Source organism: Stegodyphus dumicola, chromosome 2 (assembly GCF_044657685.1).
Source record: "Stegodyphus dumicola isolate Sdum_Otavi_A_Nest chromosome 2, ASM4465768v1".
Lineage (NCBI taxonomy): Eukaryota > Metazoa > Arthropoda > Arachnida > Araneae > Eresidae > Stegodyphus > Stegodyphus dumicola.
In genome coordinates this window covers 98719545-98739967 of record NC_140769.1, presented here as the reverse complement: position 1 = coordinate 98739967, position 20423 = coordinate 98719545, and the positions used below count along the sequence as shown (strand labels likewise).

General features: G+C 34.9%; 1 protein-coding gene and 1 long non-coding RNA gene across 3 annotated transcripts in view; one reads left to right on the top strand and one right to left on the bottom strand.

Annotated features, from left to right (window-relative positions):
• The window catches only part of LOC118202425 (putative G protein-coupled receptor AH9.1), a 191517-nt gene that overhangs the window by 12237 nt on the left and 158857 nt on the right, over positions 1 to 20423 (bottom strand). The gene's annotated exons all lie outside the window — the stretch shown is intronic.
• LOC118187313 (uncharacterized) overlaps positions 1 to 20423 on the top strand; it is a 160598-nt gene that overhangs the window by 48350 nt on the left and 91825 nt on the right. The window contains exon 3 of one of the 2 annotated variants that reach the window (XR_015039509.1): positions 15664 to 16062. The exons of the other annotated variant lie outside the window; for it this stretch is intronic. This is a non-coding gene — a long non-coding RNA (uncharacterized LOC118187313). Of the gene's footprint in view, positions 1 to 15663; positions 16063 to 20423 lie in introns of those variants that run through there. 2 annotated transcript variants of the gene reach the window in all.

The window sequence follows — 20423 nt, the reverse complement described above, 5'->3', positions numbered from 1 at the left end:
TGTCTTGGTTGAAACACCACTGAAGCTGTCCTTACAATTAATAAATTCCAGAGCATGGAAGAATGGGAAAAATCGACGCAGCTGACACAGGCAGAATAAACAGCATCGCACACCTTAGACGGATCCAACACCAGTCTCTTTCATTTTGGAAGTCTCGAAACCCACCAAAAACGTAGAGCACCTTTGGAACAAAATCTAATTAGGAAGTCAAAGTCGGTAAAAACAGGAATACCGCATCAGGATCACCACGAGAATCTGCATTACAATTCTTGGAACAAGAGAATCGAAATTCTATGCTGAGTTCTACGCCTTATGTCAACGCAAATTCTCGCCAGCTATATGCCGAGAGAAAATCATATCCGCTGCTCGCTGGTTCACGCCGATAGCGATAGCAAGACCCGCGAGGGTCAAGCCCCCACTCTTTTCTCCTCTTACTGTTAGCTTGAAAATCTGAATAGGAATAATCTCTAGCCTGGTGCAAGCACCCAGGAAAACTCGGTTTCTCCGCCTCTGTGAGTTCATAGGCTTTCAAAAATCATAAAATTAAAATCACATCAATGCCGGAATTTTACGTTTTCTAAACTGAGAAAATGACACACCCATGACGAATCAAACACCAGAAATCTAACAATGCAGTCTAAAAACATCTGTACACACAACTGTCCAACAACAAGAAAAAAAAATGGACCCCCCAACTAACAAGCGGAACTAAGCTTTACGAGAATCCAATTAACTAAGCTTAGTTCAACCCCACTGTCTTGAAGTAAGCAAAACTGCAACGTTAACAAAGCGAAAACAAGACGATTTTTGTTTCACACGCCATGAGTAAAAGGCGACAAAACAACGCCCTACTGCCTCCACTGTTAGTAAAAAGGCCATAAACGAATAAGCCAGATGGCTCTTGTAACCGTTTCCTGTCGTTGTTACACAACGCTTTCAAGAACTACCAGTTAAATAAGGCTTTAACAATTTAAGAATACTTTTTTTTCCAGATTAAAATATACATGAATACAAATAAAAATATTATAATAATAACTTGAAACACATATTAATAATTAAAATTCGCGACATAACAATTCTAAAAATAGTAATAACTTTTCTAGACTACATCATTTCTAGATCAATCTATGTTACATGGCTTGCATAACACTGATGACGTAGCTAATTCAGAGCTCAAAATTTCGAGAACAAACTTTCCCTTAATAAGCAAACCGAAACCTTCTCTTAATGCGCTGCCGTATTGGATAATTTCGTACTTTTTTGCTTGAGCTCTTTTGCCGTTAAGATGCTACTTCACTGGTTCTTTTTATATCACAACAGTATCAAAATATAAATATTCTTGAATAAGATTAGAGTGTTAAGTAAATTGTGGCTGCAAAATGTCAACTGAAATAAAGCTGAATATTTAATCTTACTCGGTTGCAAGATTCCTGTTAATTATAGATCTACGTTTTACACCATCAACAACATATATATATACACATAAACACACAAGCATATTATATATATAATATATTTTATATATTTAGTTAGGTTTGGTGCAGCCCATTGCATCGAAAAAGAGAGGTGCACAACTACATGTTATAGCCGTCCCATACACAAAATTGCAATGTTCTACGGTTATTCGTTTTTGAGTTAAGAGATACGTACGCTCGTACGAAAGTGACGGAAAAAAAATCTCTTCTGAATTCCTTTTAAATCCATTTCATAACCCGTTTTGGAGAAATCCATACGTACAGACCTTTACTCTGCCCATACGTAGAGATGTCGTGAAAAAACATCGTTCAAATGGATTCGGGGTCGGTCAAAATGGATATTTTCGTAGAAATATGGTACCCGAAAGTTTTCGTAATTACAATACTTCCTCCGTTTTGTACAAGAAAGCAAAATGTATGTAAGTGAGGGTTTGATATTTTTTAGTGATTCTATGCTACGCATCTGCAGCCTGGGAATCAGCCTCTAAGGCAGAATTCCATAAACTTCAAGTAGTACGGAATATGATTTTGAGAAGAATTGTAAATGCACATTACCTCATTAAAAACAAACTGATCCATGACGACTTGAAAATCGACCCAGTACTGGACCACATTACTAAACGTAACAAGGGTTTCTTCAAAACTGGACTTGGCTGTGATGCTGGAAATTTTTCAGAAGCTCTTAATTACCAAATCATTCTCGAAGATAATTTGGTCAGACCATTTCCTATCCACACGCTTAGAGAACACAACTTCGTAGCCCAGCTTTAATTGCCAACGCTTTATTTTCTTGCTCGGCGTGACTTTTGTCTCTCGTCGCTTTTCAATAAACGGGCACACATGCTGCACAGGAGGCAATGGGTCTACCAACTTTTACCTCACTTTCTTCACCGTTCTCACCTGCTAGTCCATCAAAGTCATGTGCCCTCAGTCATGGGCTCAATTTTCTTATCTAGCTTATCGATGCCCCTTCTGGGGCCACATAAGCAATTTCATAATCAGTATGTTTTAGTCACAGCACATTTTGCTTGCTGAAGGCCATGTTTCTAGTCTTTATGCTACGATAAGCATCCATGTATACGGCATTGCTTTATTCTTGCAGATAATACTGTCACATTTAAATATCTTTTCCTAGCCGTTAGCTAATGAAGACTTAGATTTAGTTATAGTTTAAACTTCTTTTAGTTTACGCCATAAATGTTGACTGATTTATAAGTACCAAAATTGTTTTCTTCAGTTTATTGAGTTCTTAATAAACGAGTCTTGCATCTTTGACACGTCTCTGTTATACTTTCCAAGACTTAGCGATAAGTCGCTGATAGTCTTAATTAGTAGTCTTGACTTAGTCTATGTGACCATAACAAATGAGGTTCTATACAATTATTGTTAATTTTGCAAAGTTGTTATTATAATACTAAGTACTACATTAAATAAGCTCCAAGGAATCCGTCATAGTTTTGAAGACTGAAAGGCTATTTGGGTGATGGCTATGGGTTAGACAGTTCGTAACTGCAGGGACTGGAGAAGAGCCGTTATTTACATTTTTTCCCACTTTATCTCCTTGGTTTTCACTAGGTAACTCTTGAAAGGTAACAAGTCTGTGGCTTTCAAAATAATTTTAAGAAGCGCAGATAAAGGTATTTTTTAAATAACTTTTAATGCTGCGTTAATAAGCAGTTTAATATGAAAAGTAAGTGAAAGATTAAGATAAAATCACACGCCGAACAAGTATTATTTTATATAAGTCATTTTGTTGTTTGACTTATATACTTATATAAGTCAAACAACAAAAATTAGAGTTATATTTCCAAATTTTTACAGGACTAGTTTCGATGGTTTTACCGAACCATCATCTTCAGTGGGTGATGGTTCGGTAAAACCATTGAGACTAGTTCTGTGAAAATTTACAAATATAACGCTGATTTTCGTTGTTTGACTTCTAAAATAATAAGTGAAAGATCTTAGGTTTCGTCGATTGACAAACTTCCTATTTTGGAAAAACACGAAATTTGAAATTTCGTGCAGTGAAAAACGTTAACACCTAAGTTCAAATGTTAATAATTAAAAGCGGTGAAAAGGCCATGCATTGAATAAGATAGGAATGGAAGGTTAGACAGGTTGTTATGAATGTGATGGGTTTCAACAAAATCTACTTGAACAAACGAATAAAGTATTAGCTACTTACTCATTTACGAAGCAATGCTTTAAATTCCACATTAATTCAATAACAGTCATTGCCGTTTTTAAACAGTTCAAGAAATTTATTCCAATCTTTATTGAATAAGATGAACTATCAGAAAAAGGCGAAAAATGACCTAAAATTTACCTATTTTATATTGAAGTCACGTTTTCTGGTTACCTTGCAGAAAATAATGGTGGTCCTTTTAAACATTATCGATTTCGGTACACGTAACCTCTCAAGATAAATCTCGACCTTGATATCGATTTCTGAATGAAGTGACATTCCGAGCATCGTATGCTTTACCAAGCACATAATGTAATTAACAGTTATTAATTTAAAGATCATTTACACTCTGAATGACAAATTACGATCGGTAATCTTTATTTCAGCATTTTCGTCTGTTCAAATACGATGCAGGTCTGTCTGGAGACAGGAGTGCTTGTTTCAGGTCATTGCAATAAAGTGAATTTAGCAGTAAAATAAATCATCCGAATATGTTTTTGCGCATGTGTTTCCATTTAATTCAGCAGGGCAAAGTAAGTTCGAGCTGTCTGTTTAAGCCAATTTAGATTTATTAGATTACGACAAAACTCGCTAAAGCTGCCTTTCTAGAGAAAATTTGTCTTTTTTGGAGGACTTCCTATTGGGTGTTGTTTCATATTTATGCTATGTGGGAAGAAAACGATAAAATCGCCCCATGCAGCCTGTTTGCTAAGATTTGAACCTGAATCGAACAATCAGTGTTCAGCTGTCTTATCCTCTCAAAAGTTGTATGATATTTGTTTAAATGGTAACAGATCTTTGTAAGGAACTTTGTGGAAACAGACTGATATTCACAGAAGGCGTAGCGAAACAAAAACATACACTGAGCCAGTCCGTTCGTCTGCATTGGAGCTCGTATCAAAATACCAGTATTCAACAGCTTCATTCAGTCATCAACTGTAAACCAGTCTTGTGAAAGTTATGTTTACTCTCTGTAGGAGAAAAACTATAGTCTAGGGAGGAAATGAAGTTCTTATTTGTGTTATGAATTGACTGTCTGCCCAGGCGGCGATTTAAAAGAGTTTGGAGCTATAGGCGCAGGGTTTATTTCTAGGACTCCAATGCAATCATCAACATTTTATGAAGAAAGAAAGAAATAATATTTTCATATGAATAATGTTTAATAATGTTTTTTTACACACTTTTCGCGATTATAGTACTTCGCACAAGGAAGCAAAGCATAAAAACTTACTCAAGCTAATTGTAAAATAAGCAGAAGTAAACAGTAGATTACGTAACTAATTGTTGCTATGGAAACAAAAACAAAATTGCATGAGAGGAACTGGAAGCTTTATTAAAATTGCATGAGAGGAACTGGGAGCTTTATTAAGCCTATGAATATATTTTCACTTTACAATTCTAAGCATTTTTGATATAAGAAATATTGTTAGAATAATTTATCACATTTGTATAACATATCTGTAGTTTGAAGCGCTGATTTTTTTTCTTGCTGTTTTGACATACACAAGCAAGCTAAGCTAGTTAACATAAAATAAATTTGCTTAAAACTTTCATGCTTGGTGAATAGATAATTTTTCCCTCACTGTACTATATGACGATTTTATTTGAGTGGGAGATTATCTAAGGTTATGTGTAGCAGTTTGCGTTATAAAATATCAACATTGTATTTTTCTAAAATTTTATTAATCTAACAAAAGTTTCTAAGGAATTAATAAAACTTAAGATAATTTTAATTTTTAATTTCACAGAATTTTTTTTATTTACAGTTAAGAAATATTTTTAAGTTTTGAGGTAATCATAAATTAAAATTACACATAAGATTATGCTCGGTTTTTAAAAATTAACTTTGATCTTTTCTGCTATAAATGCGCCAAGTAATTTTCTCTAGAAAGATACATGTACTAAAATTTATATCAGTTACGTTAGCAATTTCAATAAGCAAAGAATGAAATTGAATGGCACAAATTAAAAAGTATTATTGAGAGTAATTTACTTTGAAAACAAAATTATTTCGAGAAATAGGAACAGCATGCATAATATAAAAGTGGCCGATAAACAATTTTTCTGTAGAAAACCGATCGGAGGATGTTGTCTTATAAAAGATAAAAACCTCCTCCGCTATCTTATTTGTATAAAAAATAATTAAAATTTTTATTTATCTAACAGGTATTAAAGGTTTCAAGCAACAAATTTAGCATTCAAATGATAACGACTGAAAATTTTTCATTAGGTCAAATAAAAAAATTAAGTAATTATTTCTTGTTTTTAATCTAAAAACAATAAAATCTGAACGCCTCCAGATTTTAAATTAGCCCAAAGGGATGTTTTCTTCACGGGTGATTCAAAACGGGATTTGAAAAGCGATACAAACGTTCGAAGTTATTCAATGCAAAATACCATTAGACATTGCAACATCTTTGCGTCGCTAAGCTAATACGACCAATACGATACCTATAAAAAATGTAAAGAAACCTCGCGCATGAAATATTCGTCCTTGAAGATGCACTCGATGTTAATGGAGCACTTTGAAATCGCCGAGTTTGTATGAATATAAAATACATAATAAACTCCGAATTCCAGCTTCCAGATGCCCATATTTGAGTGGAGGATTAGGTTATTCAAAATTTGATGTCTCTAGGTGCCTTTTTTTCCAACAGTGCGAGAAACGGTACTTTTCTATTTAGCCGGCGCAAATCTCGCCAAGCAGACTTTATTGGGGAAAACGCACAGTATACATATAAAAAAAAAGTCAACAAATTTTATTTCTAAGAAATTTTTACTTTAGAGGCATAAACATTTAAATATCGTTTAAAATTTTTCAAATGGGTCTTATTTTCTTTCTCCACATTCCGCGAGATAACTTTTCAGATGACATCATGCCGTTCTCATGTCGTTCCAGGCCACAACTGGTCTGTGACTGATTTACAGCCGACTCATTTTCACACGATTTAACTGAAGTTAATTCTTCGCTGGAACCTTAAAGAAATCTCACACACTTCAAAAAACTTAATTTCGTTGATTCAAACCATGTGCCTTTTCGGATACGTTTACTAACTCAAATGGAAAGATTGCAGCGCCACTGCATTTCGTCTGCGAAATAGAATTTCATTTCATAACTATTATCAAAAGTAATAATCTTTGGTGAAACGTTTTTCGCTTGAAAGTATTTCACATATTCTTCCTCTGTTCTGGGCAAATCCCAAATTTTCATTGGTTTTTCTTCCACTTTGAAGTATTAAGGAAAAGACGTGACTGATAAAAAAGGAGGGCGACCTGTTTTGAAAATGTGGTGGTAAAAGTTACCAGCCGAGATATACCATTTGGCATCGGTTATTATTTTTGGCGACTTTATTGCCTGCGCCGGCGAAATGCAAAAAGTACCCGAGAAATATACATATGTTCATGCAGATTATTTAATTTTTTTAAATATAATATAGGCTTGTAATATTTGGTGGCAACAATCTGAAAAGTAATTCAGACTTTTATAGTGAACCAACGCAAAAATGCGAAAACGAAATTAACAGCCCTTCTGGGTTAACCCCTTTAGGCTAATGATTATTCGTTTCTTGCTCTAAAACTCCTCTAGAAAAGCATGTTTAAATAAAAAAATGTTTCTTTTAAAATTCCTTCGCGAAATAAAATTCAAAAGAAAGGAAGCTCATTACCATGTGTAACAAATATTTATTAATCAAAGGAAGAGTGGTTTGTTTTCTGATCATTAAGTTACCCTCCCCTGCAGCTGTTTTTAAAAATATTTTCAGCCACCTTCACATGTAGTTCGAGGTTATTAAAGACATTATTTTATTTTTACGTTTGTTATAGACTTTGTTTTATTTTTAAATTACAATACTCAGAAATGAGGCAAAAAATATTGCTTTAAATTAATCAAGAAGTCGAGGTAATGTAATCCCAAATGGCCTCATTGTTAAAATCAACGAAACAACAAATGTTCTGCAAAAAGTATATTTCCAACAAAAAGCATTCAGTGATGGGTATTAGTGAAGGTACACTCTGCTTTTTCTCAAAACATGGGGAAATTGTAAACTTCATTATTTTTATCAAACACGTGTCATTTATAATAAAAATGATTTATGTCTGAAATATATAAAGATATCTACAAAATAATGAATTAAAATTAATCAACGTATAAAAATAAATAGAACATTTCAACCCATCAAAAATGAAGAGCAAAAGTAAAAGCACAGTGACGAAAATATCAGAGTAAAACGCAGTCAATAATTTTGAGAGGAATACTGTGAACTTGATAACAGTCCTGTCCTTATTTGGCTGGGAACTGACCAATGTTTACGTTATTTCAGAAGAGCCCACCAGCGGCCGAGAGGTAAAGTCGCTTAACACTGGTAGTTCGGTCCGAATCCCGCGAATGGGCTGGCTGAATGGGCGTTTTCGTAGTTTTCTGCTTGTGTAAGGTGTATACGAGTCAGGTTCCCTTTGAAAGTCCTCCACGAAAACATCCCTTCCCTTAAGCAGACAACCCTCGTGTGCTTTGCCGCTCTTAATAAACCAAACCATTTCATGAAAACATTTCGAAGTAATCATATAAACCAGACCGAACCAAATCAATTTCATCTGCGAGATATGGTCATATGGTCCACATTCGGTATCTGGTGTTTCCGTAATCTGGTCTCAAGTATCTAGTCTCAAGTTCTTCCATAAATGTGTTATGAAATTTAAGTCAGAGAACTGAGCTGGATAATTGAGAATGTGGGGCGTATCATTAAGCAAACAGACGGCCAGTATGTGTCATATGTTCGTGATCATTATCCTGTTGGAAGAAGAAGTTGTCGCACAAATGAAGCTTACGACAGCTTTATTCAAAATACTTTTAAGTATATTCAAAGTGATGACCGGTCGTCAAAATCATGGCTGGTCATTGTGCCATCAATGAGTTCTAAATTCCCGACATGCAGTCCCTCGAATCCTGGCAAACGGACAGGCCGCAGGGGTATTTTCGCTGCCTAACCTATGGAAAACGTGAATACGAGCCAGTTTCCTTTAGAAAGCTCTCCACGAAGGCCTTTTTTTCCCTTAGATAACCCTAGGGTGCTTTGATATAATCAAATAAAGGATATAACTTTGATATAATCATATAAATTCTTGTTATATCTTAAATAACGTAAGATATTAATTTAGTTGAAGGTGCTTACAATTCTTTGTATTTTGTTTATTATTTATAAAAACCGATACATCTTAGAAAAATCACACCGATTTTGCAACGCAGCACGTGCAAGAACTATTTCTTCAATAGTTCCTGCAACACAATGTCCGACGATAGAAAACCCTATGACTTTTGAAAATACCACTTCGTAAAAAAAAAACTGAAAAAAAAAAAAAAAAAAAAAAGGGGGGGGACGACTTTAGTATTAAAAGCGTGGCGCAGTAAATAGTTTGTCCTACCCAATACGGAATGACAGAAAAATCATTATAATGATGTCTAAAAGCTCAATTTATTTAAACTGTCGCTCTGTAACATAAGAAAAACTGGCTTCGACAGTCCAAGAGAAAATGACTTTGAACGAAAAAGAAGTCGATTTTAGGCGGTGAAACAAATGTGTATAAAATCTCTTTAACTTCTATTCTCTTTGAAAAGGAAAGAAATTTTAAATAAGCTTCAAAGCATGGACCATGGAGTGTGGATTCGTTTAACTAAATCTTTCACTTCTGGTCAAATTAAGTTATCTGGATACGGCAAAGTACACGACAGCTATCTGCGCAACGCCAAGGGGCTTCGAGGAGGACGTTTTGAGAAAAACTGGCTCGTGTTTGAGGTTACACATGCGGAAAACCATTCGGTCACCACACACGGTCACCATTCGGAATTCGTGGATTCAGAATTGAATGCGTGGATTCTGAATGGATCTATATATTGTTATTGAACGGTCACAAAGATTCGGTCTTTGGTAAAGGCCGTTTTCGTCGGGTATAAAAACCGTATTGTCAGGTATGGTTTTCGAATATTCGTTTGCTATTTTATGAGACAAAGTAAGCGGACGATTTCGAACACGTGGTTATAGAGATAGGAAACACGCCAATATACTGTAATGCAAAAATGAGATTAAATAGATTAACTGTAAATTTTAAATTGTTGTTGCTGACATTAATGACAGCTCACTTGTCTGACAGTAATATCACCCCAAGCCCATAAAATTCATCGTGTCAAGGAATACAAGATTGCGCCTGTCGTTGGCAACATCCTTGAGTAACATACAGGTGACAGTGCAACTTTTTTCAGTCCCCCCCCCAAAAAAAAAATGTTGACGGAGAGAACCCAGGAGGACGGGTCCGAGGGTCTCCCACCTAACCCTCTTCCCCTGCCATTAACCCAAGGTTCTTTAATATACTAAGGTTAGGCCAGGAACGGAAAAAGCGTGCCATTGGTTGCTGGTAGTGACGTCACCCGGGAGACAAGATGCATCGGCCGACGCGTCTGCTACATGATTTTGGTAATGGAAAAAATGTAAACTAAAGCAAAATGATCATTTTATATGTGGTAGATACACCGGAAATACCGGGTATATACTTTCCGATTAAGTATTTTGTTAAAGAAAATGTTTATTTTATGCACAGAATTCGTACGAATGCTGAAAATTATTGTAAACATTAAATTCTTTTCGTAAAGGAAAGCATTAGAAAATGAAAAACGATATTTAAGTTAATTAAGGGAAATAAATATTGTAAAACAAGGTATTTTTCAATATTTTTTCGTAGTATTGTTTGCACTAAATAAATCTTGTTGAAAAGAACACATGATGGCATAACTGCTAAGACCACGGTAAAAACATAATCAAAAAGTATTATTCTATTTATTTTCATTGCTCATGCACTTTAATACAAATGAACATTCCATGCAAAATATATGATCGTGTTTTTCAGTTTAAATTACATATCTCAACCAAAAATCTATATAAAAAGATTTGACTTAAATTCATATTTAAATAACATAAAATTCTACAAATTTCTTAATATCCGTCATTATACTTTTAAATAGTATACTTATCGCATTCTTTTTAAAGTCACTTCATACTGATTCACTTCAGATTTTAGCAGAATTGCATATATTTTCAGTATAATCTAAAAGTACTCTTATAATCCCTTACACTCCCAAGATTTCTATATAACATTTATCCTGACGTGATTATTTGCTATAGTAAATAATCTTCGATATTGGCATCCTATTCTTCCTTCCATACATTAAAAATGGAACAATTAAAATACATTTTCTTACACATATACGCACAATAATAATAATAATAAACATGCCCTACATCTTAGTTTCGGCCCACCAGCGGCCGAGCGGTAAAGTCGCTGAACACTGGTAGTTCGGTCCGAATCCCGCGAACGGGCTGGCTGCATGGGCGTTTTCGTGGTTTTCCTCATGCGTAACGTGTATACGAGCCAGTTTCCCTGAGAAAGTCCTCCACGAAGGCATCACACCTATTACGCAGATAGCCCTAGTGTGCTTTGCCATAATTAAATACACCACCACATCTTAATTTCAATTCAGTCTGTACACAAATTAAATATTTTTAATTACTAATGTATTTTTATCAGGTTGTTTCTTAAAAAACTTTTGTTATACTCGAAATATGTGTTCAATATTGAATTATTTTTCTTTCTCTTATAATTAAAAACAAGTTATATGGAATCAAAATTAAAACATATGCAGCAGTTAAATAACACTGAACAGAATATTTTACTTACTCTTTCGCTATTTGTATTCTAGCATTATACACAAATTTGTTTTCCTTCAGGTTCAAGCATGTGTAAGTTATATCAATTAAATTACACCACACATACCTGTATGCATCAGTTAAATAACACTGAAGGAAATATGTCACTCACTCATTCGATGTTTGCATCATAGTCTGGTCGAGAAATTGTTCTTTCCTCACGGTGAGGCATGTATCAGTTTACTTAGTTCGCAAAGCTTAACCCAGACGCTGCTTCAATACATAGAATTACGTTTGGGATGTAAAGAAAGTAATCAAAACATGTGAATGAAGTTGGATACGCGAATTTATTAACTAATCATTCAGGTACTCAGTTTTGTTAAACATGACACTGAATTTAAATATCTCACTACGATGCAAGTCTCATACACAAAATGAAGATTATGATAAAAAATGATTTAAAATGAGAAATTTTTTCAATTTAAAATAAAATAGCAGTAAAATGAAAAATAAATGTAAAATTACATCACAGTTATGTATGAAAACTACATAAATTCATTAAAAAATAGTTATTTTATCTGGTTGTAAAGAGTGTTTTCCGCCAAAAAACGTATTAACGTGTATAATTCTGACACAACGCTATAGCACAATTTGCCACTTCCGCCTAGGTATAATAGCAAATTAACAACACAAATCAAATCAAACTGTTGATGCAACGAAAGTAAACAAACGCCAAGTACTAACGCTGTCACCCACATGACGTCATGCGTATGTGGCATAACTTTCTCCCTGCACTGCGCATCGCTCTTGGGCCCCCCCCTGCCATTAACCTCTGGAGAAGGCTTTCAGCTCACCGAAGATTTAGAGTGAACAGACACTATGCATTTATAAACATCCATGCCTTCGATCCCGGGCCCTTCGGTATGGCAGTCAACATCGCTAACCGTTATCCTGGTTGGACGGCGTAAATTTTAAATAAAACTATCTATTACAAGGCTTAATTGACACAGGTCCCTTTTCTCCAACAGAGGAAGAATTTTTGAATTGACATAGTAAAAATATCAGTTAACGATTCCTGCTTTCATGAGATACGGGCCTACCAGCGGCCGAGTGATAAAGGCGCTGAACATTGGTAGTTCTGCCCGAATCACGCGAATGGGTGGACTTAGTCTCGGGTCTTAGCGGATGGCTGGCTGCATGTGTGTTTTTGCAGTTTTCCACAGTGAAATGAATACATGCAAGACTCCACCAAGAAGGCATCTCACTCCCTTAAAATTATAGCCAAATCTTCTTTACCATAATCTGGCAATCCAAATCTTGGTTGAGTCAGATTTCTTGGTAAAATTACGTATTTGATAGTTTTAGGAGTTTCAGCATTTTAGTCATTCGCTTGGTGAAAATACTCAAACTTTTAATACAAAGTTTTAATTTAAAATTATTAATTCCTTTGAAATTTTGGCACTGGAGTATATTATTCAATAAACGAAAAAACTTTCTCTCTGCCCCTCCCAGAAAGGCACGTATATACGTAGCTTCTTTTATCCGCAGAATAGGGAAAAAGGCAAAACAGGAGGCTGTGGTGAAAATGATAACATTCAGATTAAATTCGTTCAAGCTTAAAACGAAGAATAAATTTTTAGCGTAATCATTTCTTAAAGTTAAAGATATTTTAAGGGTTCCGGTACATTGCATGAAATATAAAAGCGTTCTGTGTTAGTTTAATTGAGAAAAGATTATGTACAATGCTTTAGTTCCGTGCTTACTTTAATTTGTAAGTAACTAACTCTTCTTCTGGCACAGTTGCTCGCAAGCAATATGCGTTTTCATTGGCTGTTGTAGGAGATTTGCCAGTTAATTGCCAATTAAAGGGCTGATGATGCAAGATATACGATTTGCAACAGTTACACAATTTCTATCATGTAACAAAATTTACCCTCTGCTTTGGATTTTTAATTTACCAATTCTAAACTCCTTTGGGAAGAAATTGAATCACTCATCAGACACAGAGTAGTTAACACCACTGATTAGTGGTAATTTGACCCTGGTTCAGATCCAGATTAACAAAGCGGCTTCATGAGAATTTCCATGATTTTTCGCTTCTTAAAATGAGTATAAGTCATTTTATTTTAGAAAATACTCAAGTTAGGCATCCTTTCCGTTAAAGAATAGCCTTAATGACTGTTTGGCCTTAAATATTTACCTAATATTAGAACTCAATTATACATCGTCAGTTTTATAGTAAAGCATATCTTCCTTACATAAACCTTCTTGCCAATAAAATCAGGAAATTATCATACTCTTGTTTGCCTGGAGCTTTCTAGGCAGGATCTTACTGACAATCTGCTGTTGGTTCTGAATTGCACAATGCCATGGACCTTATTTAGCTCTGCTAATCTTTGGGCATGAGGAACAACAAAACCAGGAAATCCAGTAGATTTCCTAATCTTACTATACACGAGCTATCTGCCAAGGCTGAAAGATATTTTCGTGGAGAACATTTTAACAAAAAATGGTTTATAATTAGAATACACATAGAGAAGTCTATAAATGCATCCCTGCAGATAGCACTTTCATTAGTATAAGTATTCAGGCTGAATACAGAAATAAGAGTTAGAACTAAGTTCTTAAACTAAAATTAAAACTAAAATTTGTAATAAATTTATTACGCTCATTATTATGCAGAATAAACTCACATTAATTCAGAAAATAATAAAAATTACCAGTTATGTTGAAATTAGAATTCAACACGGTACTTCAGGTAACAATTAAAATATAAAATTACAGTAGAAGCTACTATAAAATTACTATGATAAATAGATTCCTGATTTTGGGAGAATAATAATTAATGAGCTTTCCCCCTTGGTAAAGAAAAAATACATTGTCTTATTTTCATAAAGAAAGTTTCGTTTAATTGTAATAATATTGCCTTTTTAAGTAATAATATAGAAATAAAGACTTAAGTTATGCATTGCTACTTACTTAAATGTTTATTCTGTTACAAAAACATTCAAATTTAAAACTGCTGAAAATTAATCACTTCCTTTTTATAAAATTGAGAAAATATTTATTATTGGCAATGCACTAAAATCAAATCTTATGCAATTTATAATGAGTAAAATTAAATAATCTTACGAATTATTGCAACCCTTACTAAAACTCGCCAAAGTTTCAGAATGTACCAAACTAAATAACCACGTCCACAACAATTATTTGGGCAATCATGCGCATGACAAAAATTCGGTTTCCAACCTCGCCATTTTCGTATGCGTTCTTTTTGTCGTATCATGTCTATGTCTGTCTTATCACTTAGTAAGAGGAAATCGACCATTAACGGCCTTTACCAATATATTAAACTTACCAATATATTGACTTGAGGAATTAAATGCTTGAGGAATTGAGTAATTTGTATCCAATAATATGCAAGTACTTGTGCACATGCTGTGCTAGAACTCAGAGATTACTAGCGACGGAGGCTCCTGTGCCGCCGTCCGTAGAATAAGTAAACTTTGAACAAATGAGGCGTCGTGGGACGCCATCTATTAGTAGGGATGAAAAGCATTTTAGTTGGCTGGAGCTCTGGTTGCGCCATCTCTTGCAGGATGTATCGTAATGCATTTTTTAAATTTCATTAAAATTAGTCTTCTGATAAGCAATAATTGGAAAGTGAAATGATGAAAAACACAATTTGCTGTACATTGAAACGTTTCACAAGTGTAAAAACTATTTACATACAAAGTCTACCTGCTTTGGCAGGAACAAAGTCCATAGCGCATTGTAATTTGATTAGTAAATCTATAAAGAAAATGAAATCAAATTTTGGCTAAATAAGAAGAAAACGAAAGTATATACATTACCGCCGACTATTATGGTGAATAGTGCGGGGACTCTTGTGGCGTTGTTCAAATGTGAAATCATAATTTCCTAGTTTTTTGATGAAATTCTTAGAATGACTGTACATTAAAAAAGTTATGAGAAGCTTTTAGAATTTCAGAATCCGTGGCTTTAATTTTTAAGTCATTGTGAAGATTGCTGTTTTGTACGAACCAAGGAGCATTTGTAATTAATTATTCGGATGACCTTGTTTTGAATTCTTTGCATTTTTTCGCAATGAGTTCATGCAGTTGCAGGTCACGCTGGGGAAGCATACAGTAAAATCGGTCGGATAGCTTGTAGATAAATAACTCTTTTTGTAGCGAGATTAAGTTTAGAATTTCTCCCTATTTGTCGTATTTCAAGTTCTTCGGCTTTTATATAAAAATTACGGTTATATTTTTATCTCGATTTCATATTTTGTTCTTTTTGGTTTCATTAGATTACGGCAAAGCACTCGACGGCTACCTGCCTTAAGGAAGGGATGTAGCTCTTCGTGGAGGACTTTCTAAGGAAAACTGGCTCGTATACACGCTACACATGGGGAAAACCACGAAAAAGCCCATGCAGCCAGCCCATTCGCGGGATTCGAACCTCGGACCGAACTGCCAGTGTTCAGCGACGTAACCGCTTTGTTCTTGTAGGATTTTCTCATAAAGAAAGAGAGGAGAAAGTTTTGCAGGAATACATTATTTTGTAGCAAAATCGCTAAAGGAACAACGCTTCGAAATCATTTATAAAGAGATTGCTACGAAATTTCCACCACAACACAAACCAAAACCAGTTTGTAACTAGCTTCACCGATTCTCTTTTGAAATAAATATATAGTTGAAACGTAGAATATGTATGGAATAATAGGTATATATGTAATATATAAATTTTTACAATAAAGATAATTGTTCTTTTTGTGATTGCGCTAATAATACTTAATTTCCAAATTTTGGACTAAAATAGAAAACAAAAATGCTGTTAAGAGTAAAACAGAACATTTTCCCGAAATTATGATCTCATATAACACTGATTTTAACTGGCAGCAAAAATAGCACAGTTAGTGATTTTGAAATAATTAACACATTTGAGAATATTACTCCCAGTTTAGCATGAAACGGCTACGATTCTATATGGTAATTTTACAGTAATTTTATTACACAAATTGTAATTAATTGTAAGTAATATCGCATTCTATTGAGTTATATCTTCTTCTGCACAAAAAACAAGGAAATAAATGCAAAAACGTTATTAGAATTCAAACTGGATGATATTTAAAGAAAGTTTGTTTTATTCATTTTACGATAACTCACTTTTATTCAACTCCATTTATTATTTCTCCTTTACTGTTTAAAACACTGACGTTTTAGCTTTAATGAATAGCGCTTAAATCAGGTCTATACTGAAGTCTTTATGGAATGTCTATACGGAAGATGTATTATATAATCTTCTGTGGTTATGTTGAAAAATGAAGGAGTATTTAAATAGTCGTATTTGAAAGAGTATTTTAAGAGCTACAATTTAAATTATAATTTTCGAATATAATTTTAAAGTAAATAAACAATTATTCATAAAAATAGTTAAAAGTTTCATTTTAATGCATAAACGTTCAATATTTTCACTTTAAATGAAAAAAGTACAAAAAAAAATCTAGGGCTGATTTTTGTGTTCTCCGGAAACCTTGACAAAATCCTAGTTTCAGAAGGTTTTGCCCCTCTGTGGAGAACATAAAACCGTTACCTTAGGGGGGGGAATTATGCTCAATACCCTTTTGCTTACATACGCAGAAAACTGATCATTTCGAGATGTGGTTTACATGAGATGGTTTGGTTTATTTAATAAGGACGAAGAAGTCTTATCTGCCTAAGAGGAGGGAAGCTTTCGTGGAGTACTTCCTAAGGGAACTGACTCGTATACACTTTGAAAAAAAAACACGAAAACGCCCATGCAACTAACCAGTTTGCCAGGATTCGAACCTCGGGCCGAACTACCAATGTTTAGCGACTTTAGCGCTCGGTTTCCATGCGAAAGTTTATTGTGTTATCATTAGTCTGACAAGGAAAAGAGAGCCAAAAGTAATTATTTCGTTGCATACACTCTGTTGATTAAAGAAATGCATTTTATATAATTACTAACTGACAAAGATCTTAACTGAATCAACTTACCTAGATATAGCGCTAAAAGACAGTAGATAAATCACTTTAAGAAGCAATCCTCAGAAGAAATCCAGAGTTCTTCCACAAACGAAATTATCACCACAACCATTTTCAAGCAATTTCTGTTTTATGCCACAAAGTACTGAACACGTTTTCGTTGTTGTTGTTGTCAACATATATATAGAACACGATTTCAACAATTGGACTATGAGCAAATATATAGAACACGATTTCAACGATTGGACTATGAGCAAATTTTCGCACCGAGTACGGTGATGGGTCATAAATACATGTCTTGGCTTGAAATGAGGAAGTAGTAGACATGAATGAATTTATTGTGCGTTCTGCAGATGCCAAGATGGTATTTGGCGCAGGAGCTGAATTCTTTAACACAAAAAGAATGGTTTTCCTCAAGTTTCAAAATGCTAATGAATCAAAAACTCAAATTATTCCATTTCACACAAATTATGAAAGAAATGGAAGACAAATTTGTTTTTCAATATGTTTATTGATAAAAGCTAAATTTACAATAGTTTAGAAAGAAAATAAAAATAAGATTGCCCATCCGCAGATTATATTAAGAGTAAAAGTTATCACTATTTATATTGACATTATGAACAAGTTTAAATCATACCAGATTGCTTACTGCTGGGTTTTGGTCTATATTTTGATAATTTACCAAATATTTCTTTGTGTATGAAGACCTTAGTGTTTATAGATGGTAAGCTACAATCTTTTCCTTTATAGGCCAACACTTGCCTAACTATGTTCATATATATATATATATATATATATATATGTGTGTGTGTGTGTGTGTATGGAGCTATTCTAAAACATGTAGCATACTATAAAGGTGGGTAGAGAGGATGAGAATATAAGAGTTTTGTAATGGAATGTGTCCGCAGAAAGGATGCGTTCAGGGAATAGAGGCTCTGTTAAGAACAGTAGCTGGAAGCGATTTGACTGGCATTAAATCGCCATTTCCCATGCAGTTTCGAGCGCCGTGCATTGAGTTACATGATACTACGTGAAAATGAGCTCACTGATATGCACTTTATATTTCACGCGGCGGATAGAAACAGATCAACTGTTTAAAAGCTGAACAGGAAATTATTCACAACTACGCCAGTTACCTGGGGGTTACTTTTAATAGGTCAAACACCTCGTCCACTCACATAGCCAAAATGTGTAGAAAAGCATATGGAATAATGTTCAAACTTTTTCCACTGCTTAAAAACGATCAGCTGTCTATCAATTTGAAGAGAAGAATCTATATCACATCTATTAGGTCTATTATTACGTATGCGTGTCTCATCTGGACTGCTGTCAGCGAGAAAGACTACAAAAAACTTCAGATGTTGCAAAATAAAGCTCTTAGAATTATCACAGGCGCTCCGTTTTTTGTAAAAAACTTAAGCTTGCACTCAGATTTAAAAATAGATTCTATCAAAAATTTCACCACACGGATTAATGGAAGATTTTTATGAGCGAACTTTAACTCTTTCGCATCGAAGTCGCCCGTAACGCCCGTTCATTCAGGCAATGGCAAACAGCCCCAATGCCTCGTTTATTTTCTACCTAGTTCTTTCCCCTCCACGTTAGTGTATGGCTCATTGGTTTCGCGAGTTGTTAAAAGACATCTCAATCATTCTTTTGAAGCAAATAAAGGAGAAATACGGAAAGGTATTGACGTTCGCAGGTGCAATCCGGCCCTAAGGTGAAACTGCACACAATGGATGAAACCGCAGGGGAAAGGGAAAACTATTCCAAGACAAATTCGTAAACACGGGCGTTTTCGATGTTTGTTGAAAACAGGTTTGGTTGTCTCTCGAAGCGAAAGAGTTAAGAAATAACCCAGAAAATTTCGCAGAAATCTGGAAGTACGACATTCTAGAGGAAGATAAATTTTTTAGGCTCTACGCTGCTCATTTGCTGCGTATTGTACTGAACGATCAGAATGACTAATGAGAAAGTAGAATTCCATAGGGCTCCAGTTTGTTATTGTATCTTTGCAAATGTATGAATTCTGGGAGAACACTAACATAAACACCGACCGGTCTCCAAACCCCTACTCGGTCTTCAATTTTTAGAAGCAAAGCGATTCAATCTGTTCTCTCCCCGTCAGGTACTTATCTCTTTTGGAGAATATTCCTTACGATTATATCAATGTTTTATTGACAGAATTACATTGGTACAAAAACATGATTGGCCAAGAGGGAGAAAACAAAACAAGAACCTTATACAATGATATGACCTCTTCTAACAACAGTGGTTGTCATAATTCAACACCAGATTATCTAATTCGTGGAGTTAGAGTTCCCATTCTTCAAGATGAATCTTTTTCAGTTCGCCTAACGACAAGGATAGCAGGAGAACAAGTTCCTTCCGTCAGGCGAACTGAAACAGATGCAGCTTAAAGAATGGAAACACTAGGTTCGTGCAGTCAGGCGTCTCGCTAAAGTAGCCCACACATATTAAATGGGATTTAAATAAGGTGAGTAAGCTGGCCAATCCATACTTTGAATATCTTCATTCTTTAGGAGCTTCTCAACAATATGCGTTTCTGTGTAGCCGTGACTTGCCATCCATAAAATCAAAGTCGGAACGAATGGCACCTCGGAAAAGACGCATGTGGGGGAGGATAACTTCATAACGGTCATGATATCCGGTAAGTGAAAATCTGTCGAAAATGTACAGCTTCGTTTGTAATTTATCATAATGACTCCCCAAGCAAGCACACCAGGACCATCACAACGATCTCGTTTCCTAATGTTAGTGCATGAAAGCATATATCTACCTCTTTCCATATCAGCTGAAGTAGAATCGTTTTTCAGATTTAAACGACTCTCATCGGTAAAGAGGACGTGACTTTTATTGATGAGATGCCCAGCTTTTGCATTCTTATACACCCCTGTAAACGGTGCCGCCGATAAGCTGCTGCCTGTGGTATGCCGCGTTCAGGACAGCGCGAATAGACTACTTTCATAAACTCCTCTGGCCGAAATAAAGCAAGGCACCCATCGTTCGTTTGCCATGCGTAATGCTGAGCAGTGTTGCC